The following is a 7,436-nucleotide window of genomic DNA, read 5'->3' on the forward strand; positions in this document are numbered from 1 at the left end:
AACCCGAAATGATGAGGACCGAAGAAAAGAACTGATACATTAGAAATCAGGTACCTTATGGCTAATTAAAATGTAACTCTTTTTCGGGAAACTGCACTCTCATAGTAGTGACACTGTAAAGTACGAGGACAGAGCCATCATCCGTAGGCAATAAGATGCTGACAAAACCTATCTCCTATTTCCCACCTCCTTCCTTCCCTCTGGTGTCCTCATGCCATCCTGTGGCATCTCACCTTACCCTTCCTGGAAAACATTCCCAGCCTCTCCTGGCCAAACCTCCAGCCCAACAATCAACTACTCAGGATAATAACAACTAGCCAGTTTTCTACCCTAGTTCCTTAAGAACCTGCTCCCTGTTAACCTGATGAGTTAGAGAAGTGGTAGAAGGTGGTCAGAGGGCACAGAACATTACACTTTCTTTCATTTTGACAGAAGCAATAGGGAAGTATTCTAATGCAAAGGAAATGCTAATGTGCTAGCTCAGTACCCATACTTTGAAATTAATAAACAGAGGGAAAAGGAAAGGAACTATTTAACTGATGCCCTTTAGATATAGTTGCACTTAATCTTAATAGCCCTCAAAAGAAGGTGGTATCTCCTTCTTTATAGATGAAAACCTGAAGTTTAGAAAGCTTTGGGTGATTTGCTCAGGGTCCCGGGTTGTAAGTAACTCATCCGATGGTCAAGCCTGGAGTTGTTTGATTCCAAGGCTGACTCTTTCCTTTTTGCTAAAACTCTTTCCTTTTTGCTAAACCTTCATCAGTCACAGAACATTCTTTTTCAATTAAGTCTGAAGATGCTAATAATGGCAATGCTATGAGCTGCAGTAAGAGGGGTAGTCTCAGCTTGCAGGCATCCTAAACGTAACCTCCACAGGCAGCTGTGCACCTTGCCTGAGCAGAAGTACGCCTGCCTGCTTCTAGGCTTGGTAGGCACCATTTAAATCCCCAAAGAGAAGTAAATCCTTGTTCTGAGTCCTGCTCCCCACCACTTTTCCCCTGCAATCTTCACTACTTTTAAGACCAGACATTGGATTCTTCAGAGTAATTCACCTGTCTGCCCCTGTGGTTTCCCTGTCCATCCCACTCCAAAGAGAAATACCCTCGCCTCATCAAGCTGAGTCTGATCACAGAGTTAACATCCTGTTCTTACTCTTACAGAATGTACCATCTATACAACCCACTTGCAAGGATCCCACAAGGCCAGTACGTATGTATTACGGGGACATCAAAAACTACACCATCCAGCACAATAATTCACACAGACTTTTCTCAGACTGAACTTTTTAAAAGGTCAGAAGTCAAAACCTCTTTAAAAAAATTTATCTCCTTTCTATTCTGTCAAATTTCCATACGAGCCTGTGCCTGTGGAGGCTGCAGCAGAACATCTGTTATCAAGAGTCTTGAGGTCCACATCTAGGCACTCACTGAGAGCCGAAGACATTAGACTAAGAATGGTTATATTAACCTTCTAAAGGACCCAGATTCTAAAGTGAAGTAACACATTAAACGTATGTCTATGAAGTCAAAGGTTGCATTCAGGTCAGCAATGCCTACAGTGCCAAGTCACTTGCTCTAAGTGATGGTCTTAGAAATCTGTTGGAAACACACATGCAAAACCACTTGCAGGAACTTGCAGAAAAATGTGGACACTGGCGGCTGTAAACTGGTCAATATCTGCAGGGTGTGGTGAGGATGTTTGTAGGAGGCACAAAGGAAATGCTTGGGTCATTCCCACCCCCTCACTTGTCCTTCCAGATGATAGAAAAAGACAAGCAAACACCTTCCTTCTTTCTCACTACTCCAGGACTTGAATATCAAGTTTATAGTTTATGTATTTTAAAGACTAATTTTAATTTTACCACTAAAAAAATATATACTTTCTTATAATTGTGTTCTCTACAAATTACCTGGGAAGAAAAATATCCTAGTGGGAAAAGAGTGCTACAAAACACTTTACGCCAACTGGGCTGGACATTACCATTGATCACCCATACTTGGTTCCCCTGTCCCTCAGGGGAGGGATTACATATCCCAGCCCCTTTGCAGTTAATTCGGGCCATACGACCAGAACTAATCCTAACGACCATTTAAGGATTACTAGTTTATTTTTTATGGGAGTAGGGGGGGAGCTGAACCTGACTTTTTTTAAAATCAATTTTATCTATATTTTGGATAGAGTTGCTTCAGTATATACTGACCTGCTTTCTCTTGGACAAGCATATTGACACACACTAGGTCTCAGGCAGAGTACATTCCACAGAGATTTGTCTTTACACACATCTTTAAACTTCATCTTCCATTTGTCAGTCTGCAGGCTTCTCAAGCCTGTGTAGAAAACTGCACAGCAGCTGCATCCAGCTGATCCTACGATGATGGGGGAGCATTTGTCTTTCAGTAATGTCCTGCTGGAAAATCTCAAGCTTTTGTAAAAGCAGAAAGAATTGTTTCAAAACAGAACTGCCACTGTCATACTTTGGTTGAGCAGACATTCCCAGAAGATCTAGGAGTGACATGTGATGACTATAAAGGGAATAGAAATGAGTTTCATTCAATGGCAGAAATTCCCAGGGAATGCATTTTAGAAACTTTTCTTCTAAAACTAACAGATTCAGTCCTTGAGTTCTTTCTTTCTTTTGTCTACTCAATTGCCCATCACAATGAATCAGTCCACGAACACATTCTGCACAAGTTTCTTCAAAAAGTGTTTCTAGAAGAGTGACAAATCTTGCAAACGGAACAATCTCATGGAAACATAGTATCACTGGGCAAATTTATTGTTTTCAAAACAGAAAAAAAAAAAGGATTATTTTTAAAAGGTAATACTTTCTCCTAAGTGCTCATTACTTTTAAAGCCCAACTTTGGGAAAACCATAGAACAATTAGCAGTTACAAATGCCATCACAAATAGGACACAGTTGTACTAGCACACAATTTCAATTTGGTATCAAAATTGGCCCTTGTTAATGAAAATCCTCAGAGACCGCAACCAGAGAAATGGCGAAAGGGAAAAATTGTCCATATACGGCAATCAGTTTTTGACATGGGGCTCATCAATAGCCTAGTCTTTCCAGGCACATCATTATCTATCTGATCTGCCAAATCTGATACTTAACAACATTGTCTTCATAAGAGTTGACATACCCTGGAAAAGTCTGTCTTATAAATCACCAAGAAAGATGACAGGTTTTACCGATTGCATCAGTGATAAAAAGAAGGGAGGCTTAGAGGAACTAGCATACTTACACTTCCTGGCACAATGAACTCAATGAACTAAATGTATTTCAAGGGAGGAAAAAAGTCTCCATATCCCAATTTTTGTTGAGACCAAGTAAGAAAACCACTGGCAAACTATTTTTCTCAGCTCCCAACTAAATTGAGTTTTTGAAATGTGAAGACAAATGACCAGGAAGATGGCATAATTTTGTGGTATAAAAATGTGGTGGGAAAGGCTGAATCAGGATAGCAGACTAGTCAAGCTATAGCTTCTCCCTCCTATCCCAAATCCATAAATATAACAAAAAAAAAAAAAAGATTTTTAAAAAGAAAAAGCATTCACACCTATTCTGCCAAATAAGGAGAAATATCCTCCATGGTCTAGACACTAGAAGAAAACCTTAAAAGCAAGAAAACATTGAAAACATATAGGTGGGTAGAAACCACAGCCCAAAACACTCAAGGAGAAGGTTTGCTAAAAAATGAAATCGGAGACATTCAAAGCTCAGAGATGGCTGATGCCTGGAGCAGGAAATGCCAAGGGGAAATGATCTGATGGGTTCAAGTAGGCTCCTGTGGAAGCAGCCATCTAGCCAACCCTCTACAAGCTTCTACAACCCTCTACTCGCCCACCTTGGACCAGGCAACACAGTATCTGCCTCCAGATGCAAGTGTGAGCACTAAGCCAAGAGAGGCATGGCAGTGTGCCCAAGGCAAAACAGGGAGCCCTCACATCCAGAGACAAGCTGGTCAGGTTCATCCTGCCCTTCCCTACAATGGCTCTTTAAAAGAGTTTAGAACTTTAGAAGAAGAATTAATATCTTCAGAAAATACAAGAATGACAACATACTTCCAAACCAAAAGAGAGAGAAAAGGATCTTGGAAATTAAAATTGTGATCACTGAAATTAAAAATTCAACTGAGCAGAATGCTGAATGGATACAGACGAAGAGCAACTAATTGAGCCAGAAGATCCAGTTAAGTAATTCTTCCAGAATGCAGTGCAGTAGTGAAAAGCTAAGGGATATAAAGAAAACGGAAACAAAAGGTCAAAGATCTCTTAAATAAAGAAATTCTAGAAGGAAAGAATAGAGAAGGTGAACAAAGGAATAATAAGAGCAAAGACAGAAAGAAAAAGAAAAAAGAAAAATGCCCAGAATTAAAGAGATAATGTATGACTGAACAGGATTAATAGAAAAAGACCCAGTCCTAAACATCCTGTGGTGAAATTTCAGAACACCTAGGACAATGAAAAAAAAACTAAAAATAAATAAATATAAGCAAGTGAAAAGGGACTCTAATTAAAATCTCAATATAGGCAGACCTTGTGTTTTTGTGCTTTGCTTTATTATACTTTGCAGTTATTGTATTTTCATCAAAATCTTCACTAAAAGATTATGACTTGCTGAAGGCTGGTTAGCATTTTTTAGCAATAAAGTATTTTTTAATTAAGGCATGCACATTGTTTTAGTTAATGCTATTGCACACTAAGTAGACTACAGTATAGTGTAGTCTATAGTGTAACATAACTTTTATATGCACTAGGAAACCAAAATATTTGTATGACTCGCTTTGTTGTGATACTCACTTTATTGCAATGATTTCCAAGGTATGTCTCTATAAATCAAGGCATCTGGATACATATTTCACATAAATGGTCATGAGACTACAGATGCAGACCCTTTATTTCCACCTGACCTCTGAATAACCAGGAAACACTGATACTGATATTAACAGCTAATCATCTGTGCCTTGGATCTCTACTCCACTGTTGTTCATCTTCACTCACTTCAGAGAAATCTGAAAACACAGTTGTTTAGATCACACCCTGAACCTCAAGATCTGGAAATGTTCCACTGAATTCCTCTCTGACTACAAACTCCAAGTCTATCATCTTCCCCATTAAATAGGGTTTTAACCTCCTTAAGACTTGCAGTCCTTTCATCTCACTTTATTCTTTCATGCTACTAGGTCAGCACTGCTGATTCTACTTCCTCTTTCAATTTGCTAGGATCCTGTGATAAATCTCTTGATCTTTCGTTAAGATCCTCCATTTATTTTTCATATAACCTTGTGCCATATCTACCAAGGAACCCCCAATGAAAATCAATCTCCATCACAACTGACCTAAACTCTTGGGCTACTTAGACATGGAATAATCATATCCATTAGCTCTACTGCAAATAGTTGATTTCTAACTTCGCCTGGGTCCTTGATGGCTCAAAACTGTCTGGCAATTCTTTCTTCATCTCTAGTCACTTCCTGTGTCTATTTTTCATAGATGTTCAAATTGCCACCACTCTTTCAAAGTTCTCTAGCCACCCCGAGCTTCCTTCACTCACAATAAATGACTTAGTATATAATTAGGCTTTTCTTAAATATATTTTTAAGCTATCAGTATACAATGAAATGTTATATTAAGATAAAATAGGTTATAAAAAACATTTTTCAACATAAAACATCAGCTATCACCTCCTTTATCTCTAAGTTTAATTACTCCTTCCAACTGCACTTCATACCAGTTAGCCTCTGCCTGCAATTCTCTCCTGCCCTGGCTTCACTCACATCACTCTTCTGTTTTTGAACTTTATCTCCTTCACCAGTTTCTCTACCAGCGTGCTAGTCTGCCTCAGATCTCTTCTCTTTGCACCATAACATGCTCCCTAGGTAATCTCATCTATTCCCACAGCTTCATTTATTACTGGCATATGCTGATGACTCCATTCATATCCAGTAACCCTGACAAATACCCAACTCCTTACGCATCTTTACCAGATGTCCCCTACATATCTCAACCCCAACATATTAAACCAAATTCATTAACTTTATCCATTCATCTACTTTTCTGCATACTTCTTATGGCTTATATAGATACCATCTACCTACTTTCCCAAGAAAGAAAAATTAAGTCACCCTTGATACTTTTTCTTCCTTAGCCTTTACACTCAAGTCACCAAGTTCAGATGACTTAATCCAAAATTTAACTCTGTGTCCCTCACTCTTCATTTCCAAAGTCACTATGCATCTCATCTCTCTCACCTTTCACCCTATCTTACATGTATCTATACCAGTGATTGGTAACCTGGGGCACACATTAGACTCACCGGGGAAATTTTTGAAAATCTTAATGCTTAGGGTACACCCCACACTAATTATATCAGAGCTTCTGCAGGTGGCAACCAAGCATCAGCATATTTTTATAGGGTCTCATATGATTCTGATATGCAGCCAGATTTAAGAATCTTCTAGAATTGAAGACATGAGCCCAGATTGAAAGTACATACCAAACATCAAACAATAAAAATAAAAACAAATCTACAACTAAACAACTCAAAATGAAACTGAACAGCCTTGAGTATAAAAAGAAAATCATGTAAAAGTTTATGGAAAGAAAAGACAGATTATTTACAAAGGAAAAAAAATTACATTAATAGCAGACTTCTTTTTTGCAACATTAGATGGCAGAAGACAATGAGTTACAAATCTTCAAAGTGATAGGGAGAAAACTGTGAACCTAGAATTCTGCAGCCTAAACTGTTATTCAGGAATGAAACAGACTTTTTCAGACACACAAAGCTAAGACTCAACTGTTCAAAGACCATCACTGAAAGAATTACCTTACAAAAAACATACTTCATTATGCAGTTAAGTGAGTCAAGGAAATTAGAGAGGTATTTAATAATAATGACCAAGTCTGGATTCTACCAGAAAATATAAGATGTGTGAAATACATGCACCACTCAGAGGTTTCAATGACCTTAAAGATGGGGACATAGTTCAGTGCAAACAAATAAATTTTATAACAAAAGTATTAGCAGGGTTCTGGCTAAGTTAACTGTAATTGTTTTCTTGTGCTTTTCTAGAGTATAGTCTCAGTTTTCAACTCTTCATTCTATAACTTTAAATAATAAAGCACTGCCAATACAGGAAAATTAAAAGATGTTTACTACTTTCTTTCATTGAAAAAATAAAAAAGGATGTAATTATTTATATACTAGCAAAATGTCAAAAAAAATTATTTTGCCATAAATATCTTTCCTTGTTTTCTAGATGATCTGAAAGTAATTTAAGAATCCCAAAATAACATCACTCAATTCTTATAATACCAAACTTAATTTCTTTTCATGATTTCTTAGTAAATTCAACCATAACGTTAATTTTATTAAATTAATCCTCAGTACTATATTCTTATTTAACACAAGAAAAAAGACTCTTAAACAA

Source organism: Pteropus medius, unplaced genomic scaffold, assembly GCF_902729225.1.
Source record: "Pteropus medius unplaced genomic scaffold, Ma_sr-lr_union100, whole genome shotgun sequence".
NCBI classification, from domain to species: Eukaryota; Metazoa; Chordata; class Mammalia; order Chiroptera; family Pteropodidae; genus Pteropus; species Pteropus medius.